Source organism: Coturnix japonica, chromosome 8 (genome assembly GCF_054131305.1).
Source record: "Coturnix japonica strain WE chromosome 8, WE-NBRP24, whole genome shotgun sequence".
Classification (NCBI taxonomy): Eukaryota; Metazoa; Chordata; class Aves; order Galliformes; family Phasianidae; genus Coturnix; species Coturnix japonica.
Window position 1 is genome coordinate 3,496,316 of NC_140670.1, and position 24,708 is coordinate 3,521,023.

At 39.9% G+C, this 24,708-nt stretch overlaps 1 long non-coding RNA gene across 1 annotated transcript; it reads left to right on the forward strand.

Moving 5' to 3' along the window:
- The first annotated feature begins 14,963 nt into the window (after window positions 1–14,963).
- Window positions 14,964–19,241, forward strand: LOC107315601 (uncharacterized). Its single transcript, XR_001555977.3, has 2 exons — window positions 14,964–15,091; window positions 19,098–19,241. It is a non-coding gene; the product is annotated as an uncharacterized LOC107315601 (long non-coding RNA).
- Window positions 19,242–24,708: the final 5,467 nt, after the last annotated feature.

Sequence of the window (24,708 nt, forward strand, 5' to 3'; positions counted from 1 at the left end):
CTGCTAGAAGTTCATAGTGTTCCTACAAAATCCAATGCATAGTGAAAATAGCTTGTACCTTACAAAGTCTACCACCTCATCCCTTAACCTGCAGGAAATTTTCTTGCCACAATAGTGATATCTCAGTTAATAATTCCCCTTACTGGCAATTCATTCAGGAACACAAACAAAACTCTGCTTTTATGTTATGTTTTTTCCATTCAGTGTCATTGCTAAATTTAAAACTGACCTCTTCTGTATTAGGTAAGCCCATTTATTCACAGCTGAAAAGAAGATAGAAATCCATGTAGCGACTTGCGGTCGTTTATTCAGACATCAGTGCAGACAAACCAGACAAGATGTACTCCCTGGAAAATAAAAGCTACAAAGTAGCAGAGAAAATCTATTTGTCTGTAATTAGTAGCCATTTCCTTTAATGAACGGCTCCTGTTTAAACTTGGCTCCACCTTTTATGACTGGAGTTTCTGGGAGCCTTGTTATGTAGAGAAGGGTGGATTCTTCTACATCAAATCTACTATTCTTAGGATTTTTATCTGATATACAGAGCACACCACTCTGTTCCTTTGGTCACATTCTCCATCATTGCTTTTCCAAACAAAATAGTAAAAGATTTTAAACTCTGTTTTGCAGAAGACTGGGGAACTGCTCTGAATGGACTTGCAGGAGTTTAATCACTTTCATACTAAGTGGGAATTCACAAGCCTATAATATTTTCAATAACTTGTTTATCTGCTCTGCAAAGAAATTCACTGAGTATTACAGTGGGAAAGTAAAAACCTTACCACAAGTTTTTTGTAACATAGTACTGTGCTGGGACATGACATGTCTGCCTTTCTCATCTAATATGAAAAGGGACGTTTAGAGTATTGATAACTGAAATGGATGAAGTAAATTGCAGCTTCTGCTGTGCTTTCATATTTGCAAGCCGTAACTGGAAACTGTTGTGTTCTTGCCGTGAAAGGTAATTATTATGTTTTACCTCAAATGTGTCTGCACAACACATCAGTGATAGCAATGGCCTTCAAGTTGCACACACAAGCAAACATTTCACTCAAACAAATTACTGCTCTCTGAACAGCTGGCCATCCGATCCCACTAGTGGTACACAAACAACAAATTGCAACGTCCTATGAGAAGGATGCTACCACTGGAGTACAGAAGTTAAATCTAACTGGTCAAAGAATTATCTTTGTCTCTGTTTTTATTTTTCAACTCAGTCCTTGGGTCGCATTTTGTCTGTTGTTTATGTTACTAGTATTGAAGAGTTCAGAAGAGAAATTAGAAAAACCAACTCCTATATTAAATGGAAGATATTAATTCAACTAAGTGTAAGTGAAGCTGTGCTTGCCAGCAGGAGGGAGACAACTTCTGTGCACTCAGATGCCACCAGACAATCTTCTGCCAAAACCCCCTAAAAAGATATTATGTTAAAAGCACTGCATCCTCATTCCCCCTTCAGTCACTTCCATCCCAAGGACACTTTCTTCTGCCTGTGCAAGCAGCAGCTTTATACCTGTTAACCCCTTCACAGATGCAACATGTTAAGCAAGATAAAGAAATATCTGACTGCAGGATTTGGTGTGCCCTTGATTTCTAAACAGTGCTTCTGCCAAATAAGTTTCACTGCAAAACAAACACAAATCTGGGTTTACAATAACCGCAACCTCAAAATCTCTGTAGTTTGCCCATTTCTTTGCACTGATCTTAGATCAAAATCAATACGCCAGACTTGCTGAGATAGTCAAAAACTGACCCAATACCAGCAATTTGCAAATGATACTTATTACATATTTTAAACAACAGAATGAATCAAAACTCTTCACTATTCTGCAATTGGATTTGAATTTCATGCATTTTGTGCAGTTCCCAAACAAAGCTAATGGATATTGCTGTGACTCACATTAGCAATCACACCACATTAAATAAAACGTCCTTCAAGATTAAGTGAGTGAGCTAGAGGGCATATTGCATTCTTGGTAAACTCAATTCCTTCTTCTCCTGATAAATGTTATCACCTCCTTTATTTCAGTTTTATATCATTATACTCACCTGATTGACTGAAGCCCATTTAAAACCAGATCATAGCTGTGATCCATTTTTCTCACAGGACAGTGAGAACGAATATGATGAATTAAATTCAGACCACATCACACTTCAGAAATTACCTAAGCGCTCACATCCTGTTGTTCTCATTAACGCTTTCTCCTTTTCTTTCCAAGCAGTACTTTTATGAAAAGTGATTTATCACAAACCAGAAGTATGGTAGACCCAAAGGTGTCCACAAAGCACAATACATTACATCTCATTCTTAATATAACTTAGTTTTGTATTACCAGGCATGCCCACTGCTGAATAGTGTGGAAAGTACTTGAAACCTACCTAAAACTAAGAACTAACCATTAAGTCCTTCACCTGTGTCAGGGCAATCACAAGCACAGACACAATCAGGACAGAGCACAGACTGAGACAACCCTGAGGAGAAGGACTGGGAGGTGTCAATTGATGAGAAGCTCTACACGAGCCAGCAATGCGCATCTGCAATGGAAAACACCAACTGCATCCTGGGTTGCATCAAAAGAGAGGTAGCAGCAAAGCAAGGGAGATAATCTCCCCTTCTGCTCCGCTCTCTTGAGGTCCCACCTGGAGATACCGTGTTCAGGCCTGGGGCCAACTACACAAATAAGATGTGGAGTTGTTGGAGCAAGGAGGGCCATAAGGATGCTCAGAGGGCTGAAGTACTTCTACAAGAAAAGATTGAGGGAGCTGGGCTTACTCAGCCTACAGAAGAAGAGGCTCCAGGGAGAACACACTGTGGCTTCCCAGTACCTAAAGGGGGCCTATGAGAAAGCTCCAGAGAGACGTTTTGCAGGGATACACAGTGATAGGACAAGGGAAAATGCTTCTGAACCGAAAGATTTATATTAGAAATACTGAAGAAATTCTTCACTATGAGGGTGGTGAGGCACAGGCTGCCCACACAAGCCCCATTCCTGGAGCTGTTCAAGACCAGGTTGGTCAGGGTCCTGGGCAGCCTGATCTACTAGGAGACATCCTTGCCCATGGCAGGGGATGGAACTAGAAGATCTCTAAGGCCTGCTCTAAATCAAACCATTCTGTGAATTCATGCTTCTGTTCTGGATCAAACTGAGCAGATTGGATTTTTCATCTTATCTTTAGCACTGAGTTAGTGAAAATAGGCTCGTGTGTTAAAGACTCTGTATATAAAGAATTGTGTGAATAACACCTTGAAAACAATCAATTTGAAATACAGAATCAGGAGGAATTTAGATTAGAAAAGGCCCCAGTCGAGATCTGAGTACTTCCATTAGTAGAGAACCATGGAGACCCATTCCAGCATTTGACTACTTTTGAGGCATTTATTATTATTATTTTCTGCTTAGCAGACCAGGATTTTCCCTACTTGAGGCCTACATCCATTCCCCCTTCCCTGGCTCCATCCTGACCCCTGGGACCCACTGTGTGTCTCCGACCCTGCTGGCCCCCAGCTCTGCAGCACAGCCCATCCTCAATGCCTGCAGGGCTCAATCCAGCTTCCTGTACTGCAGGGATGAGTGTGCTTTTCTTTGTAGACAGTCTGCACTGTCAGCACCTGATTCAGTTATAGACATTTGTATGTATTAATCTTAGAGGGGAAACAAGAGGAATATATCTGGAACTGGACCAAAAGTTTGAGCTTATATCAGCTTCTGGATCTAAACTATCTAAACAAGGCCAGGCTGGATGTGGCTCTGGGCAGCCTGGTCTGGTGGTTGGTGACCCTGCACACGGCAAGGGGTTGAAATGAGATGATCACTGTGGTCCTTCTCAACCCAGGCCATTCTGTGATTTATGATTCTATGATAAAACTCGTGTCTGTAATGACAACTTTTAAATCACAATCTAAATTATAAAACTGGAGTCCCAAAGTTATCTCATAAGAATATATTTTTCTTAAATCAAGCTTAAAATAAACAATGGGGCCACAACCAGAAGCATACAAAAATTAGACCAGAAAATGTTTTTAAGCCTCTGAGAAAACATTTTAATAAGAGCTGTATTACTGACATAGTATATTCAAATAAAGGCCTTGTTTATCACTGTCGTTCCTTTAGATTTCAGACACTATGTTCTCTCTGAGCCACCTCTCCTATTTCTACTTCAAGACTCACAGTGCCACTAGAGGCTGGATTCACATCAGAAGCTATCAGTCAAAAACCAATCAACTCCTGCAGAGAATTTCTGCCTGCTAACGGTGGCACTTCATTTAGCTCCACGAGCTCTCAAATAGAAAAAAATTAACAAGAAAAATGCACCAGTGCTGTCTGCCCACTGCAGCCATCCCAAACCTTGCCGTGCTGCCGCTGTAGAAGGCAGAGAACATAGGCTGTCCCACCACAGGAGCCATCTCCCCATGCCATTAGAGCCACTTAGCATAACAAGCCCTGCACAAACAAATTATCTAACAGAAGAGCTCAGCTAAGAAAAGGTTTAATCTTCTTGAAGCCACAGTTCCAATGTTTCAGTAATGTGGAAAGTGAAAAAACAAAATTAGCTGAAGCAGATCTAAAACCTTTAAATAAATAGCACTTATTATGACAGATAATGTCACAATACAGAACTCAACCCTTGCAGCCATGTCAAGTCTTTCCTAGTTCCAGTGTGTGATAACAAGAGAAGTGCTGAGCACCTGACAGCATCAGCAGAATGTGAACATGGATTTTGTACAACAGCAATTCCTGTCAACTTCTCCAGCAGAAAAGAAGGAAGTTACAGCTTTCTGTATGGGCCACTTAATCTGAACCAACAGCACTCACTGCTGAAACTCAACCCGATAGCTAAAACTGGTAACTGTTAATAAAAGCTGGAGAGCAGCTAAGTCAGTCATACTGTGCAATTGGTCAGCACCCACACAGCAGTACAGTGGAGAGCACAGCCCTCTCCCCAGTCTATGTCACCAGCCCTAAGGGCTTGCAGAGGGCAGCAAAGCAAATGGAATAACCCGTGTTCGTAATGAACAGCTCACAAGAGCAGTGAGCAATAGAGCAAGAACACTGGATAAGCTGCAGGAGAAAGGGATTTTTGCTTTTGTGCCTGAAAAAAAAAATAAAAAAATGTTAGGGAATTGATGTCCTTGTGATGTCAGCCAAGACCATCTCAGCAGAAATGAGTTAGAGAACACTCAGGGTATTGACAGCCCTAGAAAAGAAATCTATCTGCAGCTCTTCTCTAAAGCACATGAACTGAGAGCACTCCCTGCTTAAAAATTATTTGGGTTTAAAAACAGGGGATGTGTAGATGTGCTGTACTACTTCCTAAATGAAATGCTGAAGCATTGTTTAGAGGACCAATTTAAATGCTTGAAAATTAAAATAGTATAAAATATTTAGGGTGTAACGACTTAACTTGAAACAGATATTCTACCAGTTTACATTACACTGCGCTTTTTAAATTCTTTCCTGTCAACATAACATTATTTTATTGAATTTACTGTCCAGAAAGTAAATTGAAAGTGATTGTTTTCTTGGGTGGTGACGCACTAGAGCAGGTCGTCCAAGGAGGCTGTGGATGCCCCATCCAAGGAGGCGTTCAGATCCAGGCTGGATGTGGCTCTGGGCAGCCTGGTCTGGTGGTTGGCAGCCCTGCACACAGCAGTGCGTTGGAACCAGATGATTATTGTGGTCCTTCTCAACCCAGGCCATTCTATGAGTCTATGATTCTATAATTCTGCATATCCTTATATGAGTAAGCAACTTGAAGTAACCACAGCTAAAAACACTGGTTGGATAAAAATCAGTGTCCTCTTTCTGTCCCTACCATTCAACAGCAATTTTCAACTTCCTGCATCCTCAGACCATTTCTCATAAACTTTTCACCAAAACTATAGAAAACACCTTAATTTTAGGTGCTGTTTGAAATATATCAACATATAACAACAGAACAACAGAAGAGGAAGCAGCATTTACTGGGTACTTCATTTTTGCTCTACAAAATGAAAGTAAGGTCGAGGTCTATAAACTATCTTCCAGATGATCCTCTCAGTCAAGGGCAATTTTTCTTTAATTTCAACAAGAAATAGCCTAGAGCGGAACAGAATTAGAAATTACAGACCTGATGGAGATAAAATTACCTGGCAAATGTTAGATGTAAAATTATAACAGATTATCATAGATGTACCCAGTGGCCTTCGAATCCTTGGATATATTAAAACATTATGAAGAGATAAGAACTGCAGCCAAAGCTTCGGGGATTTGGTTTACAGACAGCAAATATTCAGTCATTTCGGTCTCTACCACATGCTTCCCACTCCTATTTTAAATGAGAGGAAAAAACATGTGAAAATGTAGGGTCTGCTTCTCAGATGGACAAAGCTCTGCCACAGCCAGATAAACCACACTGACGTACGTGGCCAGTACATGCACTTCTCACGTGGAAAGCAGGTTTTTTTCTGTATGGTTTCATTATTAGGAAGAGGCTATGTGTTCTGAGCTATCCTAACAGAATGAAATTCAGCCCTGCCTTACTTGGCCAGAATGAAGATGGGATGCGCTATGGAGAAAAAAAATCAACCAGAAGAAAAAAAATCAGGGTGTAATTCACTAATGTTCAGCTAATAAAAACACAGGGCAGACACACCTCTTTTACAGCTCCCTTCACCACACATGCAGCCAGTAAGGACACCTCTAGTGAAAATTTGTGTGCTCCATCACTCAAAGCAGAAAATCCTGATTTGCCACTGAGGCTGCTGGGTGGTGTTCAGCCATATGGCAGGCAGCTGGGGAGGAGAACAGCTTAAGCCACTGCTGCTGAATTCACTAAACCCATCTGACAGTCCTGCGGTCATGAAACGTAAAACATGGGAGATAATTCTCTCTTTCCTTTGACTGCCTTTGTGGAGTATAAATACTTCACGGCAGCTTTTATCTCAAGTGTCTGTCTCTGAGAAATCTTCCCACATAGTAGAATAAGGCCTGCTCAGGGCTTCAGGGTATGAAACTACTGCTACTGGGATAAGATACCATAAATCTTTCCCATTCCAGGTGAAAAACATGGTCTCCAGCAAGAGTGATCATAGGTGGGGTTTCACAGGCATACACTGAACTTAGATCTCAATTCAGGAAATAAAACCAAGCATGTACAAGGTAACAACTAATGGAAAAGAAACTGGTAGAAACACCAGACAGAAGAAAATCCAGAGTCTCCAAGATAGGACCAGACCAGGCCCTTATTATTGTACACGGTTCCCTTACTACCTGTCCTGCTTCTGTTCATTTGTCACCATCCATAGCAGAAGCCACATGGTGCCATTTATTGCTATGTCCATCTGCTGCAGCAGCTAGAAAACTATAAGCCCTGCTTTCTTCTAACACCTCTACAGAGGGAAGCCAAAAACCACAGAAGAGCCCTTGAGCAATTCAGTCACTAAAAGCTATGAGATACTGTGCTGGAAACATTGCTGGGGGCTGGGAGCTGCCTGTATTTGTTTTTGCAAGTTTCTCCTCCAAGAACAAAATACCAGCTAGCCCAATGTCTCCCTGTCGAGTTGATTTTATTAGATCATTTTATCTCTGTGGCGGAGGTGGGGGGGGGGAGGGAAGACAGGCTGGGTGTGATGAATGGCTGCAGCCATACCCTACCTGGCCACCCTGGCGCCCACCCAGGCATGCATCCTGATGGCAATCAGCTACCAGACTCACATGATATTTGACAAAGGATGGGTCAAGATCCTCCCCATCTGTTAGCAGGGAAAGCCTTCTGTCTGCTTGCAGCAGTACCACAGAGTTAAATTCACTGCTGAAGAAACACATTAAAATATAATGCGTGGTTTACAGGTTTCATTGTTATTGTATTTATATGATTAAGGAAGAAAAAGAAGCGCTTTCATTAGAATAAATGGCAGTTCTTTTCAGTACAGCACAAATCAGACAGCACATATACTTGAAAAAGACAGTATCCTTTATCGCCACCAACACATTCAAACTCCTATAAGCTAGCCACCCAAACCTGTCCTTAGCTGCTTAAATACTGAGCTTCACATTAATTTATTTAGAACTGATGGGGAATATTTCAGGCAATACCTTCGACCTTAACACCAAGCCTACAATTTGACTCCTTTTGGCATACACAGCTGCTGCTGCTAGACTCGGACATGGAGGCATTTCTGTTCGGAATTAGAAAATTACAGGAACTCAGTGGGAACACAGGGGGTTACTAACACATTCAGCAAAAACCTCTGCAGCCTCTGAAGACATGGGAAAAAAAAAATAATAGAGGAATGATAAGTGGTTTCTGTAAGATCAAATAATATGAAGCTTTGGATCTGCTAACCTGAATATCCAGGGAAATGCAAGTTCATCAGCTGCAGCAATGACCCTCCTCCCTAATGGAAAACACACTGAAGCACTAGACTAGATCTTCAAGACGCATAGATGGCATATTTCCATCTATCCACACAACTTTTCATTTCAATAAATTATACAAGAACATAACCTACACTCAGGGCCGGAGTCACACCTAGCTCAGTTGTGTTACAGGAGTGTATTAATCCTGTTCAGAATGGTAACTGCATGCTACCAGGCCTCTTTGCTTCCCCTCACTAGAAAATTCCAAACTTCTTGCTGCTCTCCCTTTACAGGCTTCACCACTTTTCAATTTTAACACAAAGTCATTCATTACATTAATGAATCATTTACTGGTAAGAATTTCTGTTTCTCTAGCATTACTCAGTAGATGAGGCCTGCTCATGCTTTTCGTCCCTCTGACCGTGTTGTGAGGCAGCAAACACCAACACTGCTCACTCGGAAAGACCTCACTAAATAAATTATCATCTCATTTTTTTCTTGACCTGAGCCCAACACTGCTATTTCACTTTCACTTCTATAGTTTTATGAGTGCTTTGGAGATGGTTTATTATCTATATCATGAGGGTCTCATTTTCTTCTTTCTCCAGGGAGCCACATACAACAAATTTCTATCTTCACAATCTAAGGGCAAAGCTGATTAGCTGCAGTTTTACTGCTGGCAAGATCATCCAGCATGCAATATCTGTTCACCAAGCACAACATGCACAGCACAACCATAGCCACATGTAAAGGCAAAGCTAAAAATCTCCTTGGATGCCTCAACATGCAACAAGGCAGATAGATGGTGCAGAACCAGGGCACCAAGCTGGCTCCACACTGCTGCGTGGGCAACAGCCTCAGCATCAACTCTTGCAGCTCCAGCTGCAACAACAACAACTCCAGCTGCAACAACAAACCTAATAAAAGCTGGGGGTAACATTCAGCAACTAATTGTAGAGATGCTTCCTGAAGTTACACACTGAAATGCAACCATGCTATGAGATGTGCGTGCTTATATTTGGCTGAGCAGCAAAGGTGGTGTTCCACCGTGAGACCCCTAGTCCAGCAAGCAGAACAACTCATTTCCAGCATAGAACTGCAATGCAGGATACCTGCAGAGCTCCCCAGCAAAGCTTTTTTTTTTGCCTTTTACAAATTACTAGACAGTTAAGAGACACAAATACCTTCTGGCAAAATCCACAGTGAGAGACAGCATGGCAATGAATTTCCTTGTTGTTTGCTACCAACTGTCATGCTGTTCAGCCCAGTGAGAAGTGGCAGATTTTAAACGAGGATCCTGAACACAGTGTTCCTCAAACTGGGCTTTTCTTTCTTCCATTTTTGTTGTTCAAGCTGATGCTAATCCCTCCTGGGTTACACCAACAGAAACAGGGATTTGCCACCAGATAGCTGTATTATTGAATGAAAAGCCAGAGAGCTCTCGTTGGCTTCTGCCCTTTTCCATGCAGCACAACATAGACAACAGTAGGTTTTGAGCACTAGCACAATCCCTCCCATCTGTGCTCAGGAGCTAAGTAGGAATGCTCCATGCCCATTCTGTGCTTTGTAGGTGAATGCAGTGCCCAAGGCAAGAGAGGAGTGCAAGCAGAAAGCCAGTAAAACAGGTAAGACCAGACTCTAGGAAACTTCAATAGGCAGGAAGGAACCACAAGAAAATAAGCTGATCGGGTCTTGTCAACTCAAATCACTTAACACCAGAAATTAGTTCTGTTATGCATTTAGTTTATATGCAGTCCATAAATCTTCCCCTAATTACCACAGTCCTACTAAAAGATAAAGTCTTAGTATACAAATATTCCTCCTAATACTTTCAGATATAATAAAAACCTAAGGCCCGTTTCGTGCATCATAAATCATACATGCCACTATACAAGCATCCTCACGATTTTACTGTATTCAGCATAACAATTTCTGTGTTTAGGGAAAGCAAATAACCATTTATCAAATTACGAACTGAAATAACACAATTTCATATCCTGTATACAGAAAATAAAGGAACCAAGCATTAGTCCCCTGACTTCTAATTGTCAAAGCAGAATGCAATAATATGGCAAAAGAAGAAAAAAATCATTTGCACCCTTTTGATCTTCTGGCAAAGTAATACTCCCCCAAGCACAATTAGGTTTCATTCCACACCAGCCAGAGTCATGAGTATCTCACAGAGTATTGCTGCAAAATACTGTGTGCTCCTCCACCATTTCTTCATTTCAGAGAGAAGGCGAAAGCAGATCAATTTCAATTAAGTGTGATTTATGAGAAGTGCAGATTCTTATAAGTGAAAAATCCAAAAAGATCATTTTCTAAGGTTTGGAAAGTCGCCAGGGCTGTCATCATCATCTATTCTAGTTCTAGAAACAGCAATGATCTCATAAAAAAACTCTACTAAGGAATTCCAATACCTAAATAAAGTGAGTTCACTAGAGCATCCTTCAGGAATGCAATCAGTATTTTTGTCGTCCTGTTAGGCTCCTCCTGGTAGATTTGCACAATAAAACAGGACCACTTTTTCAGACTACCCACTTCTGCTGCTTCCCTTGCATGGGATTTTACTGTCAGGTTCAACAGAAAGCTGGTAACTGCTAGGCCACCAAAAAGGAGGAAAAGCTGCTCCAAAAGCAGAGCTGGAGAAACAGACTGCAGGAATACGCCCAACTTCAGAAGAAGTCATTTCAGCACAGCAGTCCAACTGATCTCCACTCTCAGTGCAAAACTTACATTACACCATGGGTGCACAGTTGTCAAATTTGACATGAAAAGAACAGGAAAATTTAACAGAAAAAATAAAATAAAATAAAATAAAATAAAATACTACTCATAAGGCCATAATTATACCAGATAATTCTAAGACTGTCTTCTGAGGTTTACATTTGCCCTGCACTACAGAGGATCCATAAACACAGCCTTGATTAGTTCTTTGGTGGCAGCAACAAGAAATTTCTGAAACAGTGCTTATGAATGTGAGTTTACTGAAGGGCAAAACTGTAGCCTTCTGTTCTACTAAACCATTCCTTTATTTTGTTTTCATTAGATGAATAATAGGACTGCCTTCTTGAACTCGGCGCTTATAGCTATTGCCAGCTGTATTGAAAAGCTGTAATTCTCCTTCCTTATGCTCTGCACAAGATGTGAGATTTTATGACCACCAACGTGGCCAATCATGCCCAGCTAGTTGGACAGTAACGCATCTTTCAAGTCACTTTAAACTCCCTTTTGCTGAACTCAGATGGGAACACATCCACGACTTGAGATAAGGCAGCAAGAGCCTGGCTAATACTTGGGATGGATCCCAGACTTAGCTGCTACTGTGAAAATATGCAGCAAAACACTTTCAGATCCATATCTTCGGATCTACTAAAATATGGAAAGGAAACACTGACAGCTTCTACACTTTGGATTTAAATAGAAAGAACTGGATGACTTTTCTTTTTTGCCCCGGATAGTTTCTGATGGCTTATTTCTAGAATTGAGTTACATTCAAATAAAAGTGAATTGAGGAAATGAGGTGCTCATATGCATCTTCATTCAGAATCACATTTTTTACAATGCTTGTCTTGATCCAGCAGAGGTCTTCAGATTAGGGACTCAGAAAGAGGATGAAACCAAATCCAATCAGATTTAAATTGCAAGCTTGCCACTCCTTCTCAGGGAGGATGAAAAGAGGTTCCTAATTACCCTTTCAACTGAGGCTCACACTCCCCTGCTTCTGGAGCGCTTTGAGTTTGCATTGATGGTCTGGGGTCTCAAGGGAGAACCACAGGTTCGAATGTCATCACAGGTAGCCAAGCATTTAGCAAACAGCAAATTATGCTGCATCCCAGCCAAAACAAGGAACACGAGGCAGCTCATGTGACATGGTGATATACGGAACCATTGGCAACAACAACGCTGCCCAAGAGTTATATTCACTTCTTAACTGATAAAAGAACGTCCAAAAAAAATACTCATCACAGGTTTGTATTTATACTATGCTACTGAGAACCCATAGAAAAGCCTTGCTCCTTTTTAAGCAGTCATTTAGACATACTCTATTCATACAGGGCAGATCACAACTTGCACAGTTACTATGAAACAGGATGTTTGTCTCCAAATAGGATGTTCAAAGAGTCTATTACTTACTGCAGTTGAAAAGTTTAAGTAAGAAAAGCCTCAAGAAGCTCAGAAGGTCTAACGTGAGGTAGTTTGGCAAATAGCAGAGAAAAAAGGCTGGCATACATCCAGCTACCCGAACCAAGCAGAGAACACCAGCTCTCTTGCCCTTCCAAGTACCTTGCTGGTTGCTGCATTAATTTAACACCAAGGGGAAATAATTAACATCAGACTGGTAGTTCAGTGAAAAGCTTTTTTTTTTCTCCATCTAAAGAAAAAACTAGAACCACATTAAGCAATGCTATAAATATTCATAGAATGGAAAATGCCATGACCTTATGCTGCTCTAACGTCTTTCTGGCTAGCTTTAGTCCAGGTAACTGCAGATACCAGCCTATGCATTTAACAGTATCCATTCAGGAATGCTCATGTCCAAGAGATGTTCGATAAAACTGGAACTAACAGGAAGTATTTACCTCAAAAATCTAAATACCTTCAGAGCCATCACTAACAATAAATGTCAGCTGTCAAAATAGAATTAGCAGCTTTCTTGATTTCTCCTTTAATCATTCTAAGCAAGCTTTTTGCATTTTTAGCTCTCAGTTCCCCATAATGCTAGCTTCTGTACCATCTAGAGAAGAAAGCTGTCCCAAAGTCTTCATTAATTCAGACTAACACATCCCATATTAAGTTCTGAATACACATCTGCAGAATACAGAGACCTTAAAAAGATCAAAACGCATCCAAGTTAATCCTTCTTCTCCTCTGGACCATTAATATCGCCAAAATATTTAACGCTCCCCTCTTGTGTATTTCTATGATCTATCTTGTCCCAGTGGAGCACAGATGTTTTTTAAGATCAACTGCAAACAGATCTTAGCAAACACTAGAAAAAAAAAACTGTCAGTCTGGAAGTCAGCTTCAGAAGAGCATGCAAACCAAACATCATAAAACCCATTGCAGTTAACATCTAATAATGGTTTTAACCTTCTTTAAGCAGGTAACACAGCCACTGTGCTTCCATGGTGAGTATGCATTAACAGCATGAAAACATCCAGAACTTTTCCACTTGCTCTTCTTTGCCTCACTCTCTGCAAATAGGAGTTCTGAATAACAGTGAATGTGTGCTTTTGCTACATGACTTCAAGAAGTGTCTCTAGATCAATTAGCATTCACATCATCATTTCAAGAAATGATTTACAGCCCTGCCTACATTTTATGCTATCTCTTGGAGAGCTGACATTCAGACCTTATATCCCTCTGTCAACTCAAATTTGTCTGCTGGTGAAGTTACCGGAAAGGATGACTCAACATTAATTTCAATTACAGCAGAGTGAAAGTCCATTCATAAATATTGCCTCTGACAGATTTCACTTCTGCCTCTTGAAACTGACCTTGCTTAACCGGTACATACACACAGTAATCCAAAGAAAAAGCACAATGACTTTGCAATGTGGAAGAACTCAGGAAAGCATGGTACACATACATCAAACAAAATGAACAAAATAAAGCTCTGCCACTCTCCCTACTGGTGAAGAGACAGCAGATGGTAAGCAAGGTGAGCTTTCTTCTCCCACTAGCATCTTTTCCCTCAGCATGGTGATGCCTCAGGGTGCGCTCAACAACAGTCCACAAAGATAAGGTAAGGACAAAACCAAGGAGACTGAAGACTAAACCTGAATATACTTAGAATTGTAAGGAGATGAAAGTTTACGCTTTTAGTCCTTTCCAGGATCAGTCCTAATGATTTTCTGAAGTGGCAAAGTTTGAAGGAATAAACTACAGCTTCCACATTCTTCCAGACAGAAATTACTTGGAGGGAAGTAGTTTTTGACAACTACAAAATTCCCTCTACTCCACCCTAGCAAATAGGGGAGAAGGTGAAAGAAACAGGATAAATACTGTTCAGATGATATCAGGAGACATATTTCAATCCAAGTCCATCAACGCAGAAAAGGCATCCACTTCTTAAAAAGCAGATATGACCTGAGATACGGTTTTTATCACTGTGATTTGGTTTTCAGCTTCACCCAGAGTACCCAGACTGTAAGAAAGGGTTTTGATACCAGCTCAGTTATCTCTAGAGTCACAGTGCTGCTGCCCTTACTTTATGTCCAGATTTTTCACTGATAGCTTACTGCTGTCCAGCATGTTTCAAAAATAAATATCATTTATTTGCTAATTTAATTAAAAACTGAACACAAAATGTTCTCATAAGGCCATATGAAATCAAAACTAAGAAAGCACAAAGATGATATGCTGCTGAACTAATTGCAAAGTGATCTAAAAAACCTTAGTATTCTGTTTTGTTTATAAAAATCTATTTCCCAAGCCTCAACGTTTCAATCTGGTGATATTTTCTGTTGAAATATTTCCTCATTGTTAAGTCAATAGTCACTAGAGCAACTGCCCATATTGCCAAAGCACACGTCAGTAACGAGAGGTAAAGTCTGCTGTGGTTCAGGCTCCCTCTTGCCTCACAATAGGAGTTTTCTATGGAGGGGGTTAAGCCCCACTTCTGCAAATGGGCTGGAACACAACATATATTTTGTCTCCAAAGGTGCAGAACAGCTGCTCACTGAAAATACTCAAAAAACCTGATAATTTCAACACTTGCAAAGCAGTTTAAGCCACAAAGATTTAAGGTAACTTCTTTTTTCTGTAAACACTGATTATTTTTTACTTTTTGATTTAATTCCTCTCTGATTTCCCACGTATTTTATCCTTTATTTTCTTCCTGTTTTAGATCCATTATATACCCTGTTCTAAATCCATTATGTATTCCAGTTTTTGTAGGAAGCAGAGCTACCAACATCCTTGACAGATATCTCTATCCAATTTTCACGCTCTTTGACTTTAATAGGCTTTCTGCCAGCCAGCAGCCATACCACAAGAACTGACTTCTTACCATGAAATATCTTGATTGGCTTCAGATAATTCAATGAGAGAATATAAAAGTCTCTTTGAACAAGGCAGCCACTGCAGTGTAGATATCTCAATAAATGAATCTATGGAAGATTTTCCTTTGGTGTGTTTGAGGGCAAAGTGAATCTCCTCAGCAGTGTATCTTCCCAAGTGACACCTAATGGTGCAACTGACATTTTTGTTTGGCTGTACCTTAGATAAAGAGGAAAAAAAAAAAAAAAATTAAAAACTGAAGTGTACAGGATGATTCCATCTCCTCTTTCGTGTTTTGCATGTGGCTCCCAAGGACAAATCTAGACCCCTCCAATAGAACACGGGTCTTGAAAATACTGCACAATTGTTGGACTTAAATTTCCAGCCAGTGAGAACAGAAAATAGAGCAGTACTTTTCAAAGCCTTGCTGAAGTTTACCAGCATTCAGTCCTACACAGGAATTCATCCAACAAAGAAAACCTCGCATCTGACAGAAGAGACATCTCACAGATGTTAGTAAATTGATTAACTATACAGTTGCAGTGTAATAGCCCCATACATGTGATTGGGGAATTGTAACTTGCAGCTCCTTCAGCTGTTTATTGATTAGAAAAACAGATTGCCATTCTCCATATTGTAACATAATATTTTAATTACTGCCATATACAGTATCTGACCTTCAACCCATTAGAATTATATTAATCCACGATGTCCGAGCCCTCCTCCTCAGTTCCCAAAAGCCAATTTATTAAAGATGCTTAGTCAGCCATGCTTCCGCAGCCCCTTTCCCTCAAGTCTTATCAGTGTCCTCTCATATTAAAACGAGATAAAAACAAAAGGACGCAGCAAGGTAGTTGAGTGCTTTTTGTTTCATAGTTCTTACAGAAAGTTACAGAAAAGAGAATAGAAGGTCTATAATACAAATATTTTGAAGCCATTTACACCCAAATCTCTAGGTCATGTCTATCTTGCTATCTACAAACACCTACAGAGAACCTGGAAACGCTGTTTATTCCACAGTATCTCATATCCATTGCTGCCAAAATTAAAAGTGACTGATCTTCTGGTAGATTTCAACAGTCACTACCAATTCTACCCTCTAAAACTCTGCAGGAGGAAGGGGGTGGAATTGGCTTGTTTCAACATTTTCTCTCAGGATCGTTTTCCCAAGACAGTTTTTGTCACAATTGGTGCGGTCAGACAAGCTAAGAGACATTTTTACATGGAAAGCAACAGACCTAGTACCTCTCTAGTGAAACTTTCCATATACTGAAGCGTTACTTGTGCAGATACAAATTATCCAGAACAATCTCAGCCATAGGATTAGGAATCAGATTGCATTGTAAAAGCATCATGATAACCGACCCTATACAATATATATTTCTCTAATGAATAAGAAGGTAACGAAAAATGGAAGCAGAATGGATACTACTCAGACTCCAAAGAAACAAATGCAAGAAATGCACATTTACTGTGAATAAACCTTCTGTTTAAGTAAAGAATTCAAATACAGACATACATCATAAGAAAGCACATCCTCTTTTCAGCACTGAGACACATGGCTAGCTGAGCTCCCAGTAGTTATCCTAGAAACAAAAACCTAAATAAATGAACTATTTCATATCACTCAGAAAGAGGAAATGGTAAGGCTGAAGAAGAAGGTATCAATGTGTGGCAGTGGTTTGCAGCGTTACAGCCTATCTATAATGCAATGTGTAATATGAAAAAGCATCTATCAGAACTGCAGAACAGTACAGAAGAACTTGAAAATAACCAAATTTAAATGAGAAAGTTCCATATCATTGTGCTGTGCCAGCAGTTAAGCAAGTACCTATCTGAAATTCTGTACAGTTGCTTATATCCTAATAGCCAAAACAAAGGGCAGATTTATTTTACAGTTCTGTGTATGATATGTATGTATGATATATATATCATATGGGATATGATATAGGACACATAACCTTGAAGCTGATTTAAGAGGAGAAATCTGAAAAGTGTCTCAACCATACACAAGCATTTACTCCCAAATTCTCTTCCTCCAATTTGAGTGAACTGTAAAAGTCTGTTTTCCTACCAACCAAGTACTGTTTAAGCAGAGACAGAACAGAAAAAGGTCTCAAGGGGCACATTTGTCTCAATGTGCTCTGTCCCCCATCCACCATTATTCCTTAAAACATTCCCCATGTTGGTGGATACAACAGCATTTTGCCCAACACTGTAATTTTCAATGTGATATTTAACTTGCAAGTCATAGTAATATCAGACAAAATAGCAAATTTATCCCCCAACACAATAAGCACATATCACTTACCTAATGCAACAGCATTCCCTAACACAGTCAGAAGACACTGAACTTCACACCATTCTCCATTAACAACTAGTCACATCCACCATGCTGCTAGGACTGTTAATGGAGAAGCAGGTACTTAAATAGTGAGATTTCAACTAAGAAAAAGCAGCCAAGCAAGGCCTCTCATTAAACGAAGTTTGTGTTCAGTTAAAACTAATAACACATTCTCAAAGTCACCAACAGTGACTGTTGATCAACAGTGCCAGAGCATCACAGCAATGTTTAAAATAGCCAATAAAGACACACTACAACAAAGGGCAAAGTACCACTCGAGATGCATCAGATATATCAGATGTTAGACATTCCTTACAAGCTGGTTTACTCCTTGGATACTGAAATTGCCTGTGTGATAACTGATTCGATAAACAAGGTGTCCCCAGCTTTTGATAATACTAAGCACAGAATGTCCCTGTTTGAAGAGAAAGGTTAAAATATTTTTTCCATTATTCTAAAGGTCCTTCTTTGTGGAATTTTGTTGAATTTCATGCCTATCTACCTCCTCAAATGTGCCAAAACACGCTATTTCTCACAGACTTATCTGACAACATCAGCTTATATTGATAACGATGCTTGGCTACAGGTCTTCACATTAGTTACACTGCACTATTTCCATAGCTCTACAGTGCAATAAGAAAACAGCTGAAAAGTGGAAAAACCTTCTCTGGTAGGTGGGCTTATAGCCTGGGGAACTGACTGACCTACAGTTCAGCTCCAGCTGTCATTTTGTCTTCCAGCTCAGAGTCAAAGACATCTTCTGTTCCTATCTTACAACACTGGTCATAGATTTGCTGCTTCAAAAATCTACTGCTCACTTAATGCCACTGTGCATAATCTCATTTGCCCTTATCTCCTCACTAAATACTTATTATAATACAGATGCTTGTAGTTTGGGACTGAGAAAAAAAAAAGCCCTCAAAAAATCAGAATTATCCCTCAAGATCATCTTTAATCATACCAGTTAAGGGTTCCATGTTAAAAGATCTTGAAATCAAGCCATGTAACCATGGGTACAGAAGTCAAAAAGTGGGCAATGCTCAATGACCATGGATGAGAACAGCTTAAGAGGCACAGCAAGGCTGTTATATAACCTATTAATTCAATGGCTTTACAGCATTTTCTGCTCTACTGAGTGCAAATGGAAGGAAAAATTACCTATTCAAAGCCTATAAAACTTACAATTCCTAAAAAGGACCAGCAGAATCTATTCTGGGAGTTATTGTTCAGGTAAGTGAGACAGACAGTTACTTTTCTGCTGAAAACACTAGCTGGAATGAGAACTGAGGAACAATTCTGTTCCTGCTCTGCAATGACAAATTTCCATCCACCTTCTTTGTAAATTCTGCTCACTACAAAATGAAACTCACAGGCAGACACTCAGCTTTTGTCACTTTGATTGTTTGCAGGCTGGACTTCGGCAAAGGAGATGCATTACAAGTACTTGGACTCAGCGTCTGTCTCCATTGAAGATTGACAACTAATGTCAGTGACAATTGCACTCCAAACAAAGGAAAAGAGCACGAAATAAATACAGATGGGAACAAAACTAAGGATTCCAAACTCCAAATGTTGTACTCAGATATCACTAAATCTTTCATGTTTGTGATCCCTTATGTTAACCATCACCCTGAGAGTGTGGGCTGAAAACTGTGCACAGCAACAACAAAACACAGCACCTAGCATCAGAGACAACCATACAATGGGAGAGCTGTAGAAAGAACAGGATATACCTATTATATAATACCTACTATATATAATATAACGATATTTTACTATTTAACATAATACTAAATTTCTCAGTGATTCCATACAAGAGTGAAGTTCAAGTAAACCGGAGAAAATATTTCAGGAATGTTTGTATTACCAGGCTTATTCTTATTTAACAATTACAGCTATAAGTAATGTATTTAATTGTATATGATTTACTGGAACACATTCTTCTCCAGGTGTATGTGTAAAGCGTCTACAGAAAGAAGCCCTAAACAAAAGGTTAAGGGTAAAATTTCACTTCTGGTCGTGAAGTACAGAGTTCACAACAGAGTAATTACTTAAACAAATACAGCTCAAAGGAGATAGTGTCCGTGGCTTTATCTGAAGTCAGGCTCACAAGGAACAAAGGATGACCTCAACAACAAGGTGATAATTAGCTAATAAACTTGAGGGAGAAGGGAGTGTTTAAGAAGATAACAGTCATTCTGCCCCTGAACACTCATCTATGTTATATACGTAAAATAAACCCATATTTTGCGCTTGAATAGAACAAAACTCAATGAAAGTGCTTTGTAGCCCCAGGTGCAAGAATACAAATTTACATCATGGTTAGGAAGCTCATGCTATAAAATGGTAGTAAACTCATCATTAGATAACATTACTTAAAGAAAAGTTAATATTAAAAAGGCGTCTTGGCATTAGAGGCAATCTCCACACCCTAGCAAGTCAGAGGTAACTGCCAGAAGAATATTTTCTTTCCCCCTCTCTATACAGCTTGTGACATTTGAGCTACCAGCAGGCTGTTCCTGCGCTGTTGAACACTGAAGTTTCAGGACTACAGCCCAGCATCCTGGGCCATGATGACTTCCTTGGTCCAACAGGACTGAATTCCCCTGTCTAACAGATGCTACATCCTACATGGATGGTGTGGTGTCATAAACAGCTAAGGGAAAAGCACTCAGGGCTCTACTCCCATCCCAGCACCATCAGAGTGCATTAGCACATCTCACATATTCAGTGTTCTCAGAAGTTTTTTCTTCTATTTCTGCATAGTTGTTTAAAGAGATGGCCCAGAGAATCGATTGTCACGCACATATTTTTTCCCAAGACAGCTGTATTCAGCATCAAAGTAAACATACACAGAATGCTGACAGTCCCATATTGACTTAGGTTGGAAAAGCACTTGCCATGGTAGATAAAAAGTATTGACTGCAAAACTGTATCTATCTGTTGCATGCTCTACAGGTCACCAATTCATCCAAGAGACATCATTCAAACTGGAGCCAAATGCTGTCTCGCAGTGCCAGCAAGACCCCAGCACATGTGTGCAGTTGGGCAGGCTGACTGCACATGTTCCGCACGTGTTCTGTTGTATTTATCCACATATGCAGAGGGAAAGAACACAGTAATGCAAGACAATTGCAACAAGTTCCTATTTACCAACTTGTTGGTCCTCATAATACTTAATATAGAGATGCTGGTTTTCCAGGTGTGTAATGCAGGGTGACAGCTGTCCCCTCCTGCATTGTGTATATTTAAATAACTTAAGAGCAGTACTGCAGTACAGAAGCAAGACTGCCACGTTTCATGGCAAATGTTTACATTTGCACATGCTAAACTAAGCTAGTAAAATGTTTCATATTTCACAGAGCAGAGTCGGCAGGTCCCATCACATGAGCAGAGAGCTCCCCTCAGTGACTGAGCACATCTGATGTGATAGGAATCTCTCCTAAGGTTACCCTGAAAGTCTTCTCAACACTCAGGAAGATACAGCACACACCTACAAACACACATATGCACAGATTAAACATTCCCAGGATTAAGAAATCAAACAACAATCACCACAAGATATAAACATCACAGTAACAGGCTGCTGAGCTCACGTTTATATATGCATTCTGCTGTCAGAGCTTTAGTTAGCTCACAAAGCGTTCTTGCACCCATTGCCAATAATGCTAGGAACTGATTTATCTCTTTCAAACAAGAGCAAATTCTGTTAATTGATTCCTGCAGTCAGAATATGAAAAGAGATAAACCAACAGCTGGAAATTCAAAGCAACATGCCTTTCCGAAGCTTTTTACATTGAACATATCTTCATATTTAAAGAGTTTAATGGCATAGCTGAACGAGCAAGAAAACTTGTTTAGTTGCTTTTAATTCAACTACCACAATTAGTCTGATCAGGTAACACGTGAGCACACTTGTTAGAGAAGCAAACTGGATTTCAAGAAGAAATTGCCAACACGTTCCCTTACACCACCAACTGAAGCTCTCTTATTTTTTCAGACTAAATCCCTGCAGTGAAATGGCACACAGATGACAGCATTCAATTAAGTTCAGAATTAATGTAGCATGAAAGCACAGTCTTACTGAGAAGGCTGAATGAAACTGAACAGCTGGATTGCAGGTATTTTCACCATATTTTACAGCAAATGATCACTCATTTTTTCCTGCCATGGAACAGGTCAGCAGGGTGAGAGTCTACACAGAAGACGCTTGGAAAACAAGCAGTTGCCCTGAAATGTTTAACCTATTAATTCATCTCTAATTCTTTCTATTCGCCAATAACAGACTTCATCTGTTTGCCTCAATTGCTGTCAAATTTCTTTTCCCCAGGAGTAGTTTTTCATTTTACCACCCAACTCTGTGGGTTCCTGAAGAACACCACAATTTGTTACTGGATAACAGTTCACATAAACTCAGCTCTTTTGATTAATCCCTTATATTGCATGATGAGCTTTACCTGTAACTTGCCGGCCATCCGTACCCACTTACAACCAAGATTCTCAGATGTACAGCCTCACACAGCCATCTTCTCCAAAAACCAGTGGACTGGATTGTGAAGTCTTACCTTATGACATCAGTGCTTTGAAAAACCTGAACTTTTTAAAGAAGTTATTTTCTTGTGAGAAGTTTCAGGTCTAACGACTATTGCATTTCCTGAAGAAGCTGCACTCTACTTTGTCCAGTCACCGAATTAGGCTTCGCTAGTAATCTGGCATTTCTACAATGATAGGTGTAGAATTCATAGATGCTATTCTCCTACTGACATCTAAGGAATAAATAGAATAACTACAACATCAAGAAGAACATCAACATGAACAGTACTTAATTATCCTCGTTTCAAATGCTTATACAAGAACACTGCAGGCTTTGTTGTTTAACGCACTACAGTCTACAAGAAAAAGGACCAACCTGCAGTCTCACCCAACAGTGTGCCCTGCATAGTCAATGGAGCACTCTCATGACTGAAAAGCACAGACACTTTGTCTTCTCATCTCCATAAGAAATAAAGTCAAACCTTCTGAAGGCCCTTTTGAAGCAGAGTGCTCACACAGCCTTCTTTTGCTTAGCACTCTCTGCTTCTAAAAATTACTGGGCTGTAAGGCATCTGAGATCAGCTCTCCCAGAGCACATGTACAGCAGCTTTGAACTTCAGGTGGGAACGGGTAGGGGAACCTATTGCACTGAGGCCTGCATCATCACATTCTTTTGTCCCTTTGCGTAAAAGCTATATCAGTCACGCAAAAGGGAAGTATTAAAGTGTAAGATCTCATTTGAAATATGAAAATAGAAACTTGTTATATTCACTAAAGTTTCCAAGAGGCAATGTAATTCAAAGTTTGTGTGGTGAATTAGAGGCTGACAGGTTAAAATAATTGAAAAGAAGCTTGAGTTCTCTTGTCAATAGTGTGCTGCAGGGAAAAAACCCACGCTGCAGCCTCATGTCGAACCACATATCAGAGACCCGATATTTACTATCAATCAGCATAACAAGCATTTAATTAAAAAGTTTTCATAATAGAAAGGTTGATAGAGCCGAGATGGATCGTTTCCATCAACCATCTCCACCCCACAACCTACAAAACTACTACCAGAAGCAGCAACTTTATCTTCTTGTAACTTTTAGCTTGCTTCTGGGAAAAGCATCTCAGCACAAACAGCCTCATTTTCTTGCTACTCCACTGAGGTATAAGAAGCACGTTTGGAACAGAAGACTGTTGTATTTCCTGTTCAACATAAGAATCCTGTAGGAGAGGTGCGAGAGGTGGGCAAAAGAGCTTAGGGTAAAAGCTAGCACCTTCTGATGAGACTAAGTGTGCATCGGTTAGCCTGTCTGCATCACAAATGTAACGCTTGTCTAAGATACCTACAGCATAGTAGTTTCTGAATTATCGTCATCATATATTTTCCTCAGTTTCTGGCAAGAGAAAAGAAACCTTTGAAGGACTTTCACAGACATCAGTCAAGTGGCTGATACTGTCCGTTCTTGGCTGTAGTTCAAGCCATGACATTAGAAAGGATTTTGAAAAATGTCTGGCATTAAGATGAATAATTAAATGGTTAAAAAAACACCTTTCTGAACTGTTAGTCTGTAAGTGCAATATAACTTAATTAATACAGATCTCTGAAACAAAACTAATGTAAGATTATATACAAAGCTAAATTTCTATAACTTACTATTTTCTGTTATCATCCCTGAAGTATTCTTAGTGAAATGAGTAAACTACACATTACTATTGGAAATGAACACATTTGATACTTGCATTAAATACCTAATAAAAGTCAATATGCTTAAAGAAGGAAAAGAAAAGCAAATGATACTAGACCCAAGTATCAGTACTTGCTTGCAACTCCAGCAATTAGATTAGTTTTGCTTGTATCACAGCCATTATGTGGTGCTCTGGGACATGCTGATGGGGCTTACCACCTGACCTTCAGTCTAATTTAGTTGATGTCCTAAGGCCTATTCTGATACTGCAGCATTTTTAGAATTCAAATAATTATTTCTATACTTCAAAGCTATTAAGAATGGTAGAAAATCCAAAGCTGAGGTATCATTTGCATTGCATATCCTTAAAGGTCAAGACCACAAAGAAGCAACAACCTATGCAGAGGTTTCCCCTCCAACAGCCTCTACAGCACATTTTCTACAGCTGCTTAATGAGCGTAGTAGATGAACTCAGTCTCAGGACAGTCATGCATGCTTTCTGTAACGGGGTGTTTGCAAAGCTAACAGCCAGCAAGAAGCTGATGGAAAAAAAGCAAGGCTGTAAGAAGCTGCTCCTAGCTCTCTGGTGACAGATGGGAAATACTCTTAGCTCCTCACTGTAGATTTCTGCTTATTATTTTTTACTAGGGCAGTTACAGCTGTGTCCTAAGAATTATGGTGCTCATTCTAAAGCAGGTAAAAGAAATACCCTTTCCTAGTAATCCATGGCTATTTATCTTGACATCAGTCAAAGCTTTCTACTGTACTGGTCCTGCTCCTTTAAGCAAAGCAAAGCAACGTTGGTGAACTCACA